The sequence below is a fragment of the Chelonoidis abingdonii genome, chromosome 2 (genome assembly GCF_003597395.2).
Source record: "Chelonoidis abingdonii isolate Lonesome George chromosome 2, CheloAbing_2.0, whole genome shotgun sequence".
NCBI lineage: Eukaryota > Metazoa > Chordata > Testudines > Testudinidae > Chelonoidis > Chelonoidis abingdonii.
The window spans coordinates 117,992,533-118,011,724 of NC_133770.1; the positions used below are offsets into that span (position 1 = coordinate 117,992,533).

At 39.3% G+C, this 19,192-nt stretch overlaps 1 protein-coding gene and 1 long non-coding RNA gene across 5 annotated transcripts in view; both read left to right on the plus strand.

The window, feature by feature from the left end:
* Positions 1–5,005, plus strand: part of LOC116816386 (uncharacterized) — a 14,634-nt gene extending 9,629 nt beyond the window's left edge. The window contains exon 3 of the long non-coding RNA XR_004371708.2: positions 4,444–5,005. This is a non-coding gene — a long non-coding RNA (uncharacterized LOC116816386). The remainder of the gene's footprint in view (positions 1–4,443) is intronic.
* Positions 5,006–6,380: 1,375 nt separating this feature from the next.
* LOC116816393 (poly(rC)-binding protein 3-like) overlaps positions 6,381–19,192 on the plus strand; it is a 754,639-nt gene continuing 741,827 nt past the window's right edge. For 2 of the 4 annotated variants that reach the window (XM_032765583.2, XM_032765584.2), the window contains exon 1: positions 6,387–6,860. The gene's annotated coding sequence lies outside the window, so the exon portion shown is untranslated. Of the gene's footprint in view, positions 6,861–19,192 lie in introns of all 4 variants that reach the window. The other 2 variants (XM_032765573.2, XM_032765582.2) reach the window with 2 other exon arrangements.

Here is a 19,192-nt window from a genome sequence, read left to right on the forward strand (position 1 = left end):
TGGACATTAGGAAAAACTTCCTAATTGTTAGAGTGGTTAAGCACTGGAATAAATTGCCTAGGGAGGTGGTGGCATCTCCATCATTGGGGATTTTTTAAGAGCAGATTGGACTAAACTCAGGGTTGTGAGTTCAATCCTTGAGGGGGCCATTTAGGGATTGGTCCTGCTTTGTGCAGGGGATTGGACTAGATGATCTCCTGAGGTCCCTTCCAACCCTAATAATCTATGATTCAAACACCTGTCAGGGATGGTCTAGATAATACTTAGTCCTGTCTTGAGTGCAGGGGACTGGGGACTAGATGACCTTTCATGACCTTCCAGTTCTATGAGTCTTTGATTGAAAAATTTACCCCTCCTTCCTTGATATATTAAAAATCTAGGAACAAAAACTTTGCTTAAAAGGGACTATGGTTAGTTAGGTGTGATGTCCCTCCAACATAATTCCTTAAAAGCAAAGCAATGCCCAGTGAGGGGACACTCCTCAACTAAACCCCAGTGCCCATGCAGCATGTTTCCGCTAATGGTTAACTCCACGTCTTCATGAGGAACTTCCTTGGCTTAGAGTAGCTCCTGGAGAGTAAGTCTGTAGCCACTTCCTGGCCTGGGGAAGAAGGATTCCCCTCCCAGCTCCCTCATGCTTCTGGCCAGTATCCAGTTTGACTGCTTCACCTGGGCACCGAGCAAAGGGTTTGCCTGCCATTGTGCACCCTAGTATGGCTTACTCCTATATTAATTCAGATTTGTCTGTAGCCACTGCCCACAGTAAAATTCCTTCCAAGTCCATCAAATGTTTATAATTTTATTGAAAAAAGAGCATTGAATGTCACAACGCTATTAGTATTTAGCTAGATATTTAAAATTCTTATCAGTTGCATCAACCTAAAATAAAAGAGCAACCACATTTCATCCAGCTTCATTCGTTATTGATTGTTTAACATTTTAAAGACATGTAGGCTAATATAACTTAAACATTTTGAAAGACATCTCTGTTAATGAATGTGTAAAGCAAATAATAAAAATCTTAATATTACTGTTAAGTGCATGGTTTCACTTTACTTTTGTTTTTAGATTTTCTTAATTACAAAAACATTATGTTTCTATTGCATGTTTCCCAGATACTATTTTGGAATTCTGACAAAGCTTATTTCACAAAGCCAGCAAAGCATTGTCATTTAAAGTCTCATAGTTTATAGTACTAGGGGGAAAAAACAAGAACACACACACATGTGCATGCACACACATGCACAAAAGAAAATAGCGTTCAACTATTTTTAAAAGGTAAAAGTATTCTGTGCTGAAGAATCCTCAAGTGCAGTTTGCAATTATAGGATCATTTCTTAAATGGCTTGAAGTGAAGAAATAGATGTTTGTGACTGCAAGAGACTTCACCAGTCTCCTGAATGTATTTACGTGTTATTTATTATTTTGTCATCACCCTGATATTGGAGAGCCTTCACCATATTTGTGTCTATGCTGCATGACGAGGGCTGGTGTCCTGACATGTACGGAGAAGAGTTCTCATGAATGTCCATAATCAGTACACTTTGTGTCAACTTTCATTATGCCTGGGCATGACCCAGGGGCTTTCACAGTACCAGATGGACTGCACAAATACCCGAATGAAGAGGTTAGTGTATCTGTGCGCATCTATCATATATGGATGGGATCATTTAATATATTTCAATTAGTCTGAGATAATATTCCCATTACAGAGATCTACCCATGGACAAGGACATTAACATGCTAACCTATGTCAACAACAAAACAGCATTACCACCTACTTCCACAGAGACAGAGAGATTGTCTGCATGTTCTTTCAGACATCATCATACCTCAAGACCATGTCCATTCAGTGGACACTATACGATACAGAATGCATCTTTTGATTTCATCCTTATCCATCAATTTCTTATCTGGTATGAGTCTCAAATTCATGTCACCCTGATGGCAATGTGATCTCATGGGAATGACATTGAGGGGAAGCTGAGAAACAAGTGATTCAACTGACATCCTCACTTAGGGTTGGAGGAGAGGAGCAAGTTTCTCTTTCATTGATTCAGAGTGTACCTACACTTAAAACACTACAGCAGCCTAGCTGCGCCGCTGCAGCAGCACTGCTGAAGCACTTCAGTGTAGATACTACCTACATTGACAGAAGGGATTCTCTCATCTGCATACTTAATCCACCTCCCCACGAGGCAGTAGCTAGATCAACGGAAGAATTTTTCCATCAACCTAGCTCTGTCTACACTTGGGTTTAGATCGTCTTACTACGCTGCTTAGGGGGTGTGAATTTTTTCTGACTTAATTTTCTTGTGTAGACCAGGCTTCAGGAAAATAAGAGTCTTCTGGGCTGAAGTTCGCACCTCTGAATCCCACATTAGAGAGAAGGGAGCCCCTTTTCAATCTAGCAGCTTCTCTTTAGTGACTGACCCCACTCACACATACCATTTGAACAACTGGGGTTCAGGAGTTCCAGTAAACCTCTGCACTAGAGACAGGAGCCCTTCTTTAACAATGAAGATGGAAGAGTCTATCACAGGTTCCTGTTCTCAAAACTCAGGGCTTTCTTTCTTTCTTTCTTTCTTTCTTTCTTTCTTTCTTTCTTTCTTTCTTTTGGATTTATAAAAGAAGACACTAAGATAAGGGAACACCTGTCAAGGCTTCAATGGGAACACACATGGAAGTTACTCCAGTCCTGGAACAGTTCTAAAGTAATTCCCGCAGACTGTTCAGCATCAGCAGGAGGAAGAGGCCTGCAGAGAAGATAGGATGCCCTGGTGCATGGGAGGCAGAGACAATTTGCCTTATATATATGAGTTTTTTTGCAGTTATTTTTATTTTGCCTTTCTGCAATGGACACAGCTGTCGCCTAAGTAGACTGCTTTGCCATCAGCAGATGTGGTCTCGTGTGCCTCAAAAGGCTATATGAGTATTTTCTTCTGGATAGTCTTAAATGACAATTCAAGAAAAAGTTTTCCAGCATTAACTGTTTGCCCTGTAGGTACATTCAAAACAACAGAATATATTGCATGGAGGCTGATTTTGTCTGTGCCAATTCTGATGTTCTATCTTGCTCCTGTGGATAATGTTTTCTGACTACCCTTGGATTCTGAGCAATTTGCACAATTATCTGCAATATATGTATATTGTCTTGTGTAAATGTCATGGGATTTCTACAAGGGCTCTTTTCTGATTAAAAAAACCCCTAATCTTAAACCATGTCATGAATTCCGCCCCCCCCCCCCCCATTTAAATGTATGTGCAGACCTGAAAACTGTCTGTATCCCAGCATGCAAACTACTGGAATGCCAAGTCACCCCTGTAAATCAGAAGGCAAATTTGCAGACTCTGTGACATGGAAACTGAAATGTGCATTTTTAAAAGCTATGCTGGCATTTAAGTATTTTGTATTTAGGTATGAATGAATACTACCAATTCATGTGCTTTTTATCACCCAACTATCAAACTATCCATCAAAGCTTTTCCAGAGTAGCTGAATTAAAAATAATAGATTTATGCATCTTTATTGAAGTCAATGGGATTGCACTGTAATTGACAGTAAAAATTAGACTAATGTTACTGGGAACTGAGTGGCTCAGGGAATAGGTATTGCTGAGAACTTTGTCTTGTGTATAGTTCGTGGACCTATTTTACAGTAAATTGGCATTTCTACAGCAGTAGAAATTTTGAATGGAAAGACATTCAAATAAAAGAACTATGGAAATTTTAAACGGATAAATTACACATTCTAACTGATATATATGTCCTTGAGATTTAATTTTAACTAAAGTGAAGATTTTGTTTAATTTTTTTAACTTTTTGTCCATTTATTTATTGCTGACATCAGGCAGCAGCATTTATTTCTGATATATTGGCTTTCATTTTTGTGGTCATGCATGAATTTCTATGTTTGGTTTCAAAAATACAGACATAGGCCCCAATCCTGCAAACAGGCTAGTCTGTACATTTTTTTCTTAAGAATTGGGTCACACTGTGTAAGAGGATATTATTTAAAAACCTATCAGAACAGGAGGTGATCTTCTTTCCCTGTCTCTTGTGAGAGATTGGAATCAAGGCTAGAGAGGTAGCCTCTCCTCTCTTACTTTATTCTTACTCTTATGTGAGAGATTTGGGGATCTATTTCTTTCTCCAGATCCATTGCTTCTGGGGGGTTTAGGAAGGAGCACCTGCCTCAGGGGAGAAGATGGTTTCAGATACAAGATAATGAAATTGCTTTTTGGTTCTGCATATGTCTTTGTTTTATATTATTTGATGAATGTTTGAAAAGCTTATTGTATTAACTGAATTATTGAAATACTATTGAAATTTTCTTCCTTAGATCATTTTACTCATTGAAGCATGGCCTTACACTATTCACAGATTCCACTTCTGATTGTTTCAGTGTTCCACTTCTGATTGTTTCATTTCTGATTGTTTCAGTGTTGAAGTGGACCAAATACAACCCATCGGCCTGCAGCTGCCCTCATCTTTTAAGAGACACTTTCAACATACAAATCCTAAATTGTAAACAAAGAAGTGACTTACTAATAACACTTTAGATTGTTATAAATAAAAGATGTTTAAAATCCAACTTTGTTCTCTTTACTTATGTTCTTTGATTACCTTTTGCATTTCTCTCAGTTTAGACAGTGAAAATGATTTCAGGTGAGGAATGTTTATCCGTTTGAGAACATCTCTTCACTGTTTCTTTTTTCTTTTTTTTTTAATTCCAGAAATATGTCTGGAGCTGGTAGGTTTTATAAAAGCTTGTATTTAGAACATTTCAGTATTGGCTTTATTTTGTCAGTGGCCTACCATGATGGCATTTCTCATAAATGAATTGTTTCAAATAGCTTCTGTGTGGATCAAGAAGGCACCTATTCTTGGGCCATGCTTCTGTATTAAAGATAAAGTTGAATGCAGTTTGCTACTATTAATACAAATAAGTGCAGCCTTTAGTCTCCTGGCATGTTGTCAATGCAATCAGTGACATTACGCAAAGTTTGGGTGCTCCTGACATACAGCATATTCCTAATAAAATGTCATTTGTCAAGCCGTCAGTGTGATGTCCTGGCCGCCTTCGCTTTCCCAGAGATTGTAAATCTGTTTACTCCAGTGATACTGTGTAATGATTCCACATAGCAAAGAGTGTTCTGATGATAATGAGTACAAGTGGAGCTCAGATTTCAAATCAAGATGCCTTAAAGGGAAACTCAGATTCCATAAATGCTAAAACTGGCCCTTAGGCACATACATTTCTTCTGAAGTATCAGGGATCACCACAGCTGGAGATGAGACATTGGACCAGGATTATCGGGGTTCTGAGGTGGCACCAGGCATTTTCTCTCGCACATGCTTGTCTTGTCACATGCTTAGGGTCTAACTGATTGTCATATGTGGAGTTCGGAAGGAATTTTCCCTCAGTTGTGATTGCCAATGACCCTGGGGGTTCTTTGCCTTCTTCTGCAGTATGTGGGCATAGGTCACTTTATAGCACGATCATTTTCCCTGCCATTGTAGGAGGCCTCAGGCACTGCTGCTTGGTGCCTCCTGTTATCTGCCTGTGGCACATAGTAATTTAGTCTCCTGTGGACTATTTAATCTAGTTTTGATTGCTGGGGTCAGTGTGCAGGTGCTGGAGGTGTTAGTGACCTGTGATATACAGGAGGTCAGACTAGATAATCTATTGGTCCCTTCTGGCCTACAACTCCGTGACTCTATGACCTTCCCATTTCATAGGCCCAGCTCTCCTCTCACCCCCAGGAATTCAGCAGTGACTCTGTGGAAACAAGCAAAGTGACACCAGCTTAGTGCTTCCAAGCCTGAGACCTGTAGGCGCCAGTAACCCTCCCTCCCCCTACTTCTGAAACCTGGCACCACTCTCTGGCTACGCTTTCCTTGGGTCAACCTCCCCCTCCCCCCCCAAAGCAAAGCACTGGCATTTGAGAGTCTGTGTCATCCCCCTGGTATGTCAGCCCCCCAGGCAGGGGGACTAACCCTTCTCCTGTGGAAGGCCAAGGCGGGCTGAGCCTGAAACCAAGGATATGAAGAAGAGACTGGGTCCTCCTCACCTCCCCCTCCCTGCAGCTCTCCCCATCCTATCACTCCTTCTGTCCCCATACCCCTTAGATCCCTTCCCTTACCCCCACCCCCACAGTCAGTGCCAGGCCCCGCAGCCCCACCCCGGCGGGGCAGGGCAACGCCCCCTCCCGCTGGTGCATCGCAGCCCGCCTCAGCAACGGGCCGGGGCTCCCCGCGGAGCTCGGCCAGCTCAGCAGCAGCGGCAGAGCCCGGGGAAGCAGCGAGCGCGCCTGAAGGCGGGCGCGCGGGCGCGGGCGGGGGGCAGGCGAGAGCGGCAGCAGGAGGAGCAGCGGCGGGGCTGCAAAGCCACAGCGAGCTGCGGGAGCCCGGGGAGCGCAGCAGCAGCAGCAGGGATATAAGCCACCACGAGCCGCCTTAACGCCGCCCCGCAGAGCCGCCCGCCCGCCCGGGAAATACACCCAGGAGCAGCCACCCAGCAAGAGGCGCTGGGAAAGCAACAAGCAAGCGCCCACGTCGCCAGGAGCCGTCCTCCCACCCCCGACAAAACCCCAGCCGCGACGCTCGAGCTCGATTTTGCATCTTATTGTCTTTTTTTCTTCGCAGCCCTCCTCTCCCTGGGGGGTTCTCCCTTTTCCTGCCAGACTGACTCGCACCCTATCGATAATTTATTTCCCCTTCGTTTTTTTCTACTCTTCTCCCTGCTTCCAAACCCTGTGTCTGTGTGTTTTAATAACATCACAATCTCCGCTTAAAACAAACCAACCAACCAAAACCCTTCCTCCTCTGACCCCATCCAACACCCCTTGTTAAGGTGAGTTGTGTCTTTTCATCACTTTTTCCCCCTTGTGTGTTATTTCCCCCACCCCCCACCCGGGCAGCTTTAGGGAGAAGGGGGGGGGGATTTCAGGGGGATCCCAGCATGTTTGCAACGCCTTTATTTTCCCTTCTGCAGCCTCAGCATCATTCCGCCTTGCTCCTTTATCCCAAGGATGTAGCCAGCTGATGAAAGTGGGGAGCTACTCTTCCTTAGTCCTGCATGCTTGGGAGCAACTGCAACAGCAGCAGCACAAAGCTTCCCCTCTCGCCCCCCCGCCCCTTCACTTTTCTGTTCGTTTGTTTATTTTTGCAATTCTCAGGGGACTTGCAAAGAATTGCATGTGAGGTGAGGGAGAGCGAGCGTAACTGCGTGCTGGGAGGGTGCATTTGTACTTGTGTTTATGGGATGAGCGATAAAGCTTCCAAACAGCCACGGTATATAGGGAGAGGGGGACAGCAGAGATTGTTGATGGAGAAATTGATCAGGGCTGCAGGAAGGCTGCACAGCTCTTGAAGTGTTCGCTCCTTGGGCTCCAGGACATCTCCTCTTAAATCATAACTGGCACCTTAATAGTGATGGCTCCCACTCTTCGGCTGGCGTCTCAGTAGAGTAGTGAAGAGAGGAAAAACTTTAGTGCTACCTTATTGTTGGTGTTTCTTTTGTTCTAGCAGTGTAAGATTTTAATCCTGCAGAGATGAATGGTGAAAATAGCACTGCAGTCCAGAACTAACGGATCGTTGGGTGTCACATGCTCGTTTTCAGTAACAAAACAGATACAGTGCGTTATTACTTGAGTCCGCTATTAGAAGTACTGCAGTCAGGTTTACTTTCCAATTGCGAAGTTGTATTAGACTGTTTTCTTCAGCTGTTCAGCTGACTGTTCCTATAAGAGCACTGAAAACAGACACTTATTTCTACAGTAAAACAGCCTATCTTAAATGTCTTGGGAAAAGACTTGGTTTTTGTTTGTTTGTTTTAGTCGCTATCAAGTAACATCTCTCTCCAAAGGAATTTTTACAGTTTTTGTCAGCTATTTTACATAGGTGTTTGAATTAGAGTAATATAGACTTTAGCTGCATTTTGATATGGCATTAAATCATAACTTGCAGAGATGCTATTTGTAAGGTGCCATTCAAAACAAAGCAAAATGTCAACCCCCTAGTTCTTCTCCCTAGACTTTTCACAGTGGTGTTTTCACAGTGGTGTTCAAAAATAGCATGCAGTTTCCTTAAAGAACTGGTAACATTTAAAACAACAACAACAACAAAAATCCAGCGCATATCATGATAAATAGTTTCAAATATTCATAGTTCAAATAGTGTTATATTAAATGTTCTGATGTGTTAAACTATGAATTTGTGTAGAAGATCAACTAGGTCTATTTTACATTAAATGCATTTTGTTTGGATAGTTTAAAAACATATTGAATCATTTTTGCATCTCAAAGTTTAGACGTGAACTAAAAAGATTGTCATTACTTGTAATTAGAGGCCTTCATAGTATGGATTTTTATAATGAGTGCAATGCTTCTTTTTTTGATGGCAGTAGAATACATTTAGTGCCTGTCTTGTACATGTGATTTTAAAATAACCTATCTTTCCACATGCTATATATGGATGATCAGCAAAAATGATCAGTCATGGAAGTATTTTTGTTATGCTAATAAGAAGACATCTTTGATCATTTCTTTTTCTTGTTAGCCTAATTAAAATATTTTACACAAGTTTGCTTTGGGGTTTTCTGCCACAAATGTCAAGTTGTAGTGAAGAGTATTTATGGATATGCCTTCTTAATGTCCATGATAGCGTGGGGTAGAGTGACCGGACAGCAAGTGTTAAAAATCGGGATGGGGTTGGGGCGTAATAGGAGCCTATAAGAAAAAGACCCCAAAATTGGGACTGTCCCTATAAAATCAGGACATCTAGTCACCCTAGTGTGGGGAAAAGTAAAATACTTAAGTGCTTTATATAGGAGGTATTCAACAGTGTTAGAAAAAGAGGAAAACCAGACAAGTGCATAAACAGTTACAAAATAAAGCACACAATATTAGTAGTATACATGGAAGCTTGTAAACAGCTGTGTTGCTAAACTCCAATTATTGTTTAAACATAGTATTTATGATGAATCTCTATTTAATATCATAGAAGTTTTAGTTTAGTAGATTTCGTGTTGTTAAAATCACAGATGGCCCGGGGTACTCCTTTGTTAATAGAAGCCCTGCCTAATGGCTTGATCCTGAGAAGTCTAGAATATCTACAGCTCTCATTGAGGCCACTGGAATTTGTAAGAGCTCAGCACCTTTAAGGATCAGGCATTTCATCTTCTCAAGAGTTAGGGTTTATCGAAAAGATAAAATTGCAAGATCTTTAATGAATCACTTCATTCGGATTTTATGTAGAGTGACATACATAATCAAGGTGTATTTAAATATGTTTGTTCTATCACAAGAAAACTGAAGTGTGTCGCTGGACATGAAATGTTAGTATTGTTAATCTTAGACTTTTTTTAAATTCTGCAGTCGTTTGTAAAATAGAAAGTGTTCAGTAGTTGATAAATCTATTTTGCATATTGCTGTAGTTTGTTCATTATTACTATGGGCAAGACATTTAAGAAAAAAATATAATTAAACATATGAAAAACATACAGGAAGGACTAAGTTAATCTGTCTCCATATCATAACAGAGCTGAAAAACAGCGATGTCTTCAATTGTATATGGAAACCATTTTTTTTCCAACCTAATGTGGATGTAGCGTCCATCCATAAGAAGTAGGGTTAATTTAGGGCCCAATCCTACTCCCATTGAAGTTTTTCCCATTGACTGCAATGGTAGCAGGCTTAGGCTCTCACAAATTGTTCAGTGCATGGTACCTTATGATGAAGCTTTCTTTTAATTTATTGTTTGAGGATTCGGTAAAACGTGGATTTATTTACCTTTCAAGTTTTTTGTTACTGGTAAAACATGCCCATTAAAATCCTAAACTACTGTTAAATGAACTAATAGGAATAGTTATGGAGTTTAGAAGTCTGGCTAACTTTGTAGGACTTGTTACAAAAATAAGGTAGGGTTGTTCTCTGTTGTCATCTAACTAAAACGATTTTCTTGTAGTTTTGTGCATCGTTGTTCTTCTGCAGGTTCTATCTGAAGTAGTTTACAGTCTATCTAGACCTTCTATTCTTTAACATATTTCCATTACCAAAGAACATGAATGCTCTGTTTGTATCTTTAACTACAACTAATTTTGTCGGTTTCAGTGGACTTTAATACAATACTTGGTTGCTCCTTACCGGGAAAATTTGCCATAATATTTAAACTATGTTTTAAAAGAAAATTATATTAATTGTATATTTCCTTGCATTTTTTGCATTGGAAATTAGCAAAGTTTTGTGTTGGAGCCATGCAGTTTATAATTAGAATAAAATGTTTCAAAATAGTAGTGTGATATATATGAAAACCACTTAACACATTTTCCCCTACAATATCACACTTTGTTGCTAGCTTAGAATGGTAATATATGTATGTCTCACTCTGAATGCACACTTGTAATTAAAAAAAATAAAATTATGTTAAAATGCATCAGATTATTTTATACAAAATCGTCAGTTTATGTCTTAAAATTTTATCTGTTAGGAATAATACTTTAGTAATAAATGACATTTTTCTGTCATATATGCTTACACAAAGAGAATAATGAGTGCTTAGCTTCAGGGAATTGTATGTAGCCCTGTTGAAATATTAAGCTCTGAATCGGGCTACACACAGTTAGATTCCAAGTGCTGTTGGTGAACTTGAGTGAATGTCAATAGTAACAAGTTTATATAACTAGACATGTCAGTGCAAGGGACTGACTGCCTCTTGGGGAAAACAACATATCAGAGAAAGGGTGTTTGAGCAACATTCTGCTGTAGGGCTAAAAACACCAAGTGGTTGTCTCATGTTCAACAATGGTGAGGGTCTTCTTTTTCAAAGACAGTGTTCGTAGTGATCTATTTAGTTCTTCTTTGGATTATAATAGATTTGGAGATTTAAAAAGGAGTTCATAGTAGTACCAATCAGCTTCTTTACTGAGAAGCATATATAGATGGTCAGTGGAAAAATAATTGGTTATATTATTATTTATCCTGATACTTTTTAAATTACTTACATATTCAGTGCATTTATATATAACATATCTCCTGTTCACTTTTATAGGTTTGAGTTGGCAGAGTTTATAGGGGGAGTTTATGTAGAGTGGGAGGGAAGCAGAAGAAACATTAGCATTAAATTTTCTAAATATTAGAATGAAGCAACAAGAGCCAAAAATTTTAATAACCACAGAGCTAATGGTAAACTGGGTTGCAAGGTGTATTTGATTTCAAACAATTTAAACCTTTTTGACAGTTGACAAACATTTACAGTAAAGAAACCTGAATTCATAGTGAATACACTTTCTTTCTATAGGAGATTTCAAATAAATATATAACACTGCTATTATGCCTTGAGTTGCTCAGATATTTATTTGTTTGAGAAGTTTTACATTAATGGAGAATGCTTTAATATGACATTTCAGTCACATAATTGTGGTATGTGGAGATATTAATCTTTGACCATTCATCTAAGTACTAAAAATTATTTAAATACTGTGATCAAGTGAATAAAATATATATTTGATAAATGTCGTATTGCATGCAAGTGTAAAATAAACGCTGTTTTTTGTTTTTGTTTTTTTATACCAAACCTCATTTAATTGCTCTTTCTAGTTTCATTAAAGAAGAAGAAAAAAAGTACATATGTTTTTTGTTAATTTTGGCCTGTTTTTTTCTTTTGTGTTTCTCTAAATAAAATGTTTAATTATTTTATAATGAAACCTTTTAATAGGCAATTGATTTATGATGAAAACTCAGCCCTTTTGACAGTTGTTTCTAAATTTCCAAATGGTAGTATTTTACTTTATGTAAATACTTTCTTCAGTCCCATGCCTCATACAGATAACATTCAACATTCTTTCTATCTCACTGAGACTTTACATGCAGGTGTATATGCTATTATAATTAGTTACCTGGAGCTCTAGCAAAGATGCTTTTTGTTTGCATTTATCATATGAACATTTTAAGCAAATAAGAGAAGTTGAATTATGCAAACTCCCATAAAATTAAATTATCTGTCAATGCTTGGTTCTCTTATCATTCATACCATTTGCCAGGAGTCTTTTCATATGGGCTCAGATCAGCATAAAGTACACCAACAGCCAACCTTAGCAATCAGATCGCAATACTCTCGGTTCCCAGTGGCTGCTCCAGAAATCTAGAGAGTGCTACATCCAACACTCAGTGGCCAAAGGAGGTTGAAGAGAAGGAGAGAAGAGGAAAACTAATGGGGTCTGAGTTGGCCTGTGAAGATCTTCTGGGGAAAAAAATCTATCTTCATAATGCAAAAGCCAGTGTTTGACCATGGAAGCTATGCATTTTGGCCTGAAGAGTATTTATTACTATATATCATGTAAAATCTCAACGGCCTAGTGGTGACAAAAAATCCTAGTACAAAAATTATTTAATCTTCTAGGTGCTATAATATGAGTAGAAAAAGAGAAGGGTACACCTCTATAAGTTACATTTAGATTGCTGTGTATGGGATACAGGGGTGGCTCCAGATACCAGCACGCCAAGCGCGTGCCTGGGGTGGCAAGCCACAGGGGGCGCTCTGCCGGTCGCTGCGAGGGCAGCAGGCAGGTTGCCTTCGGCGGCATGCCTGTGGATGGTCCGCTGGTCTCGCGGCTTTGGTGGACCTCCCACAGGCAAGCCGCTGAAGGCAGCCTGCCTGCTGTGCTTGGGGCGGCAGAATACCTTGAGCTGCCCCTGATGGGATATGAATGATTCTCTATCCTGGTATAACAACAACAGTGTATTAGACCATTTCATTTGCTTACCTTTTGAAAATACAAATACATTTTAAGGAAACAGCAAAAACTAGGACATTCAGAGTTAAGCCTGACGCACCATTCCTAAACTCCTCCATTAAAGAGATGTGGCCTGATCACAGACCTGGGAGCTTTGTGGTATTAGGCAAAGTTTTTCTACACTGCATTCTGTATCTGTGAAACAGGACAGTACCATTGGTTAGGCCTGAATTCTGCAACTCTTACTCACATGAATAGTCTCATTGACTTCAGTGGGACTACTTGTCTGAACGAGGGATTCAGGATCAGGTCCTGGATTTGTGAAGTAGTTCCAATGTGAAATGCAAAGCATTATTATTGTTATTATTATCCCACTGAACCATATATTATATGATATATGATCGTGCCCCTGGCATTCTGCCACATACTTGACCTAATTTTTTTGGCAACATCTCTTGATTTCTGCAGCACACTAGTGCTGGGTTCTGTGGCAGTATGAAATACATTGAAGGCCTTTCACAAAAACTAAAATCTAAATAAAGAAAACCCTGATAACATTTTAAATATATCACTTGTAAATTATAATATGGATTTGGGGGTTTAATGAGTTTATATTTTCTGAGTGTTTATTTCCATTTATGTGCATGAAAATATATCTTCCATTTATTCTCTCTCTTTTATATTCTTATGCGTATTTTTACTAAAACCATAAAAATACTGTGTAAATCCAGAAGCAGATACTCACTACTTATACAGCATTTTCCATCTTCAGAGATGTTACAGGCATTAACTAATTAGCCATCACAACAACCCTTTGGGTTTTGTGACAGAGAGACAAAATACTGAACAGCAGCAGTAAAATGAGAGAGACTAGGACAGATGATTTATTTTCTCTCCATTTTCTCTGATTTCTTAGGGATGATGAGAGTAGAATAGAGAATTTCCAGGTGGATTTGGAAGCTTCTACTTCATCGGGTTAGTTTATTAAAGACTCCTTACTCTTTCTGTGTGGGGAGCACTGTTTTGATTGTCACTTTGTGGGGGAGTGATTGGCATGATTCCCTTGCCTGCAGTGCAAGAGAGCCTGCAAGGAAACAATTTTGTGATTCCATGACCGTAGGTAAAGTCCACAGTGCCATCTGTATAAGATCACTCATTCTTATAAGTTCTCCCTAATGCACATTAGAATGACACAATGGGGTTATATTTTCAGGACTAAATTTTTCAAGCAACTTCTAAACTTGTGCATGTAGTTTTGGTGTACAGTCATTTGCATGTGCAACCCTCACCCTGTTTTCTATTGTATGAGCACTTATATATTCAAATTGGATAGTTAGACTAGTTGTTAGTAAATCAAATGGAACTGAGGGAAGGATTTGTCAAAATAGGGGAGAAAACATCTTTGCAAACATAAGGAAGGAAGCAAATGAGAGTGAGGGAGGAGGGGAACGCAAGATAGGTTGAGATGTTGAGGCAGAAATACAAGGGTAACCTCAGAGTTGGAGGCTGGCATAAAGAAGGAGAGAGTGGAACTAGTGGGAAGAAGAAGAGGAGAGGTAGACAAGGAAAGATGGTTCCTGCTCGTTTAGAGTTAATTTTGTTTAAAATACCAGCAAGATTCTGGTTCAGAAACATAAAGTGAAGAAGTGAGGTGGGGAAAGAAGGTGAATCGAGTAAGGTGAAATTGAGGAAGAGTTATGTGATTCATGTTTATAACAAGCAATGTTTAAAATATTACATACAAATAAAATATTTATTGAGGCTACAAAGGCAAGCACTCAAAAGTTAGGAAATGTCAGTATTTAGGTTGCTCATGCATCCTTCATTCAGCCCCCTGTGCGTATGCATTATGATACAGTCTTTAATTACAAGATAATGTACAAATTTTTTCACAGGATTCCTGCCATAGACACAGGGTTTTAAAGTTCTAGGAAAACAGTATCTCTCACAGCCAGATGCTCAGTGTCTCATGACATTTGTAGAGGAGAGCAGTGCCTGCTACTTTCAGCTTACTTTGCCTTATTGGATCATGAAGAACAAAGCACTGTGCTCAGCAATCCTGCTGGTGGCTCAGCACTTCTCTCTGACAACCTTCATCCATGTCTCTTCAGGGCAGAGCCTTACTGTGTGATTTGTGCTGTTTTTAAAAGCAAATATTTAGGATCCCAAAATAAAACACCTCTCTCTTTAACTTGCCTCATAATGGTATTTGAAGTTTATTATATGTGCATGCATATATTAACTTTTAACAGTGAAGATACCATATATTTCAAGCTCTGGCATAAGGTGAAATTAATAAAATATATACAATAAAAATGCAAATAAAATGTCTTGGGGGACAAAGATTTAAAAGTTAAAAGATTTAAAAGTTCCAGAGAGACATCTTCACAATGGTCTTGACTTTTATGCTTTTTATATTTGCTAGGGCAGATTCATGCTGTGCACATATATGCACTCCACAAATGAAAAAAGTGGAAACAGAACAGCTGTGTTTTCTCAGATCAGGAAGGAATAAGCTGCTGGGAGACCCCATAGGGCTTGTCTAGACTAAGGTAAAAGATGTATTTATAAAAGATGTTAACTGACATGATTAAATAAATATTTTAAATCTCTAATGTAGACTTGACAAGTTGTATGTTAGCTGATAAACCTAGTCTTCACCTTGACCAGTTAACACATTTTAGGGCTTTGAGCTAACATCTTGTAAAAATAGGCATCTTTTTCTCTGATTTAGACATACCTGCAGAGAGTTGTGTCCTCCTTGCATGATGTAGAGCCCTGCTCTTGTGGGAGACTCCTGTGTTGCTATGGAGGGGGGTTTAATATTAGGGGGAGGTAGAATTTGGTGCCAAGGAGCTTTGCTCCTGTGCCTGCTTCATGGCATATGGGAGGAGATTCCATATGTCAGTCCTGACTCCCATGGAGTTCCTCTGTACAAAGCCCTTTACTCAGGTCTGTCTTTGGGGATAGGATTTGCACTCAGGCACGTTAACAGCATTCTACAGAAAAATTTTTTATGTTCTCTAGTGTTTATGAAGACTAATTTTTGCTCAGATTATCTCTAGTTCCTGATATATAATAATCCTATGTATTTCTGATATTCTTAGCAAGACGGAGACAATCTTTGTTTATAGTTTGAATCAATTTTGTTTCTGCACTGGATTTAAATTTTAATTGGTAGAAGTTGGTAGTTTAATTTTTAAACAGTTCAAAAACTCCAAACATAAGTATAACAATGGCCAGTTAACTATCCAACCCCGAGCAAAATAATTTTCCATACAACTGTAATCAAGGTTGGAAGCCTTTAAATTGATCTTTCAATTTACTACATTAAGATCTCAATTTTGGAGTCATTTACTAACTTAAAATCTATTGTTGTTTTTTTTAAGTGTCATCAGTATAAGTAAAAAAAAAACATTTTTTATGTTGCAGTAATTTAACTGAAATTGCATCATTTTGAAAAATGAAGGTAACTAGTACATAATAATCTCAAGCTGCTTTTGTATTTTTTAAAAGAAGCTAACAGTTAAGTCACACTATTGAGGCTTTTACATTGATTGAAACTTTAAAGTGATTACACCTATGCAAGAAATATTTTAACCAATGTTGAATGCATTGGTGCTGGAACTGGGGCATGGTGCTGCACCCCCTGGCTTGACGTGGTTTCCGTCATATACAGTACATGGTTTACAGTTTGGTTCAATGGCTCTCAGCACCCCTACTATAAAAATTGTTCCAGCACCCCTGGTTTCACGAGGATGATGATTAGGTTGATGTGACTTTTGGTGCCTTGATCAGGTTCAAGAATCTATAAACTAAAAAAGAATGATACGTTAGACAATATTGTGTTATGCAGGTAAATTAATATTTAACTAATGTGGACTTTTGTGTGTTGTACTAAAAAATCTAACATGAGAGGCATGTAAATTCTATTAATAAATAATGCAAAGTCTAATATTTTTCATAAAACCTGTTTGGCCTTGTAATCACAAGATAAAAGATATACTTTTATCATGTGTCAGCTAATATGTGGCAATTGAAATACAGTAAAATCCTATTGTGGACAAGGCAGTTGTAGTTTTAACACATTAGTAGGTCAAGGTCCAGGCTAAAGGAGAGTGTAGTGTTTACCTGGATCTGCCAACACATGTTAAAACTACAGCTGCCTTGGCCACAGTAAGATTTTACCTTGTATTAGTTGCCACACGTTAGCGAACATGGTAAAAATCCACCTTTTTTTCCAAGCGTGGATGCAGCCTTTGTATAAGAGAAACAGTGTGTGACATTAAGTGCTCAATTCAACAGTTACATAAATGAATAACACATTGAATAACACATGCATCCGACAAAGTGGGTATTCACCCACGAAAGCTCATGCTCCAATACATCTGTTAGTCTATAAGGTGCCACAGGTGTCTTTGCTGCTTTTATAAATGAATAAATTTACTCACATGAGTTGTCCCATTGAGTTTAATGGTAGTACTCATGTAAGCGCAATTACTCATGTGCACATTTGCAGGATTAAGTGCTAAGATTATAGGACTAGATCTTGTCCTGTAGACCTGGACCTGGAGGCGACGCTTTGTAAATAGATCCCATCCCATCCCTGAAGAACAAGGAGTCATATGCATTCTTGGCACCCCTTTCCTAGAACTCCATGGATTCAAGGTCAGTGTGTGGGGAATAATGTGATCTGGGCAGGCTGCAGGCAGGGAGCCTGCATCCCTTTGCTGTGTAGGACTGGGTTCTGGAAGATGCTCATTGTCCTCCATTCAGCGCTGCTAAGATTCCACAGAAAAGCCAATACAGCCTGGAGTTGAAGGGCACAGAGCAAGCATGAGATCTTTTACTGGCGCACTGTATGAGCAAGCAGAGTGACTTTGATACAATTGAAAAAAAAAAGTACGGGTAAGAGGTCATCTGGTAGGTGGAATTTTCAGTGAGGAACTTTCAGAAAAATTACAGATAATGTCCGATCTAACTTTGGGACAGACAGTGCATCTGGGACTAGTCAGAAAAAGGCTTGCCAAAAATTGGACCCTTTCTTTTTCTTGAAAACTTTTGAGTTTTGAAATGTTCTGACTCGTTGTAGAGCTGTCGAAAAATAGAATACACTTTTGTGAAAAATGTACTCTATTGTTCAAGGAAAAATTGTGAAATTCAGTTTTTTTCAACAAGCTCTATCTGGGATGGCAATCAGTGCTAGTGAAAAAATCCCCATGGGGAAAAGGAAAGCACTGAGTTTCCTGGGAGGGCACAGGACAAGTGAGGATTGCTCAGCCAGTGTAAGCACTCACAGGAAATATAAAGAAAAAAGGGAAATGGGGTGGTGGCGGCAGGTTTCTGGTGAAGCAAGAGAATGAGGGATACAATTCAGGCAAAAGTGAATGATGTCTGTTTGGCAGGATCTATGTCCAAACACAGTATTCACAACCAGGCTTGAACTATTAATCTCAAGATTTTCAATATTATTATTAAATTGACCCAGGGGCAGCAGTCACAGATCTGTAAAGAGATTTTTAAGGAGATGAGGTTTAGCCCTAAATTGGAGCACTGCAAGCTTCTGCTCAATAGTCCAAAGGAGACAGGTAAGTTCTCTGCATCAATTCAAAGCCTATATTCAGAGTATGTGTCTGACACTTTATTAATGGTCCATTTCAAGTAATTCCTGAACCAAGGCACAGCCATTGAGACCGAAATGCAGCCATCATATGAACAGGGGAAGCTAGGATTCCATTTGGTGAAACAGACGTGAAGCTGAGCAAAGCAAAATCTAAGAGATTTTCAGGATTCCTTTTCAACTTTTGAAATTTAGCCCAAAGTTTACCCAGTCCAGAACCAAGAAACCCAGTCATGATAAAATCAGATGAGTACACCTATAGGAAAATACCAGATGTTGACCTTACATATAGCTGCATTTCAAATTCCTACATGGTTGAGATGGATCCAAGTACTCAAGTACTGAAAAACAGGTGACATCTTCAGATGGTTCCAAACCCAGCTGTTGTAACTCTATTAGGAAGTATGCACACACCACATCCTACTGAATAGAGCTAATCCTCTTGAGAAGAGTGCTAAAATTATTGAACAGGAGTTGCCTATACCTTTGAATGTAATAATCCATGTGAATCAAATGGAAAGAATCATAGAAGGTTAGGGTTGGAAGAGACCTCAGGAGGTCATCTAGTGCAACCCCCTGCTCAAAGCAGGACCAACCCCAAATATATCATCCCAGTCAGGGCTTTGTCAGGCCAGACCTTAAAAACCTGTAAGGATGGAGATTCCACCACCTCCCTAAATAAAGCATTCCAGTGCTTCACCACCCTCCTAGTGAAATAGTTTTTCCTAATATCCAACCTAGACTTCCCCCACTGCAACTTGAGACCATTGCTCCTTGTTCTGTCATCTCCCACCACTGAGAACAGCCGATTTCCATCCTCTTGGGAACCCCCCTTC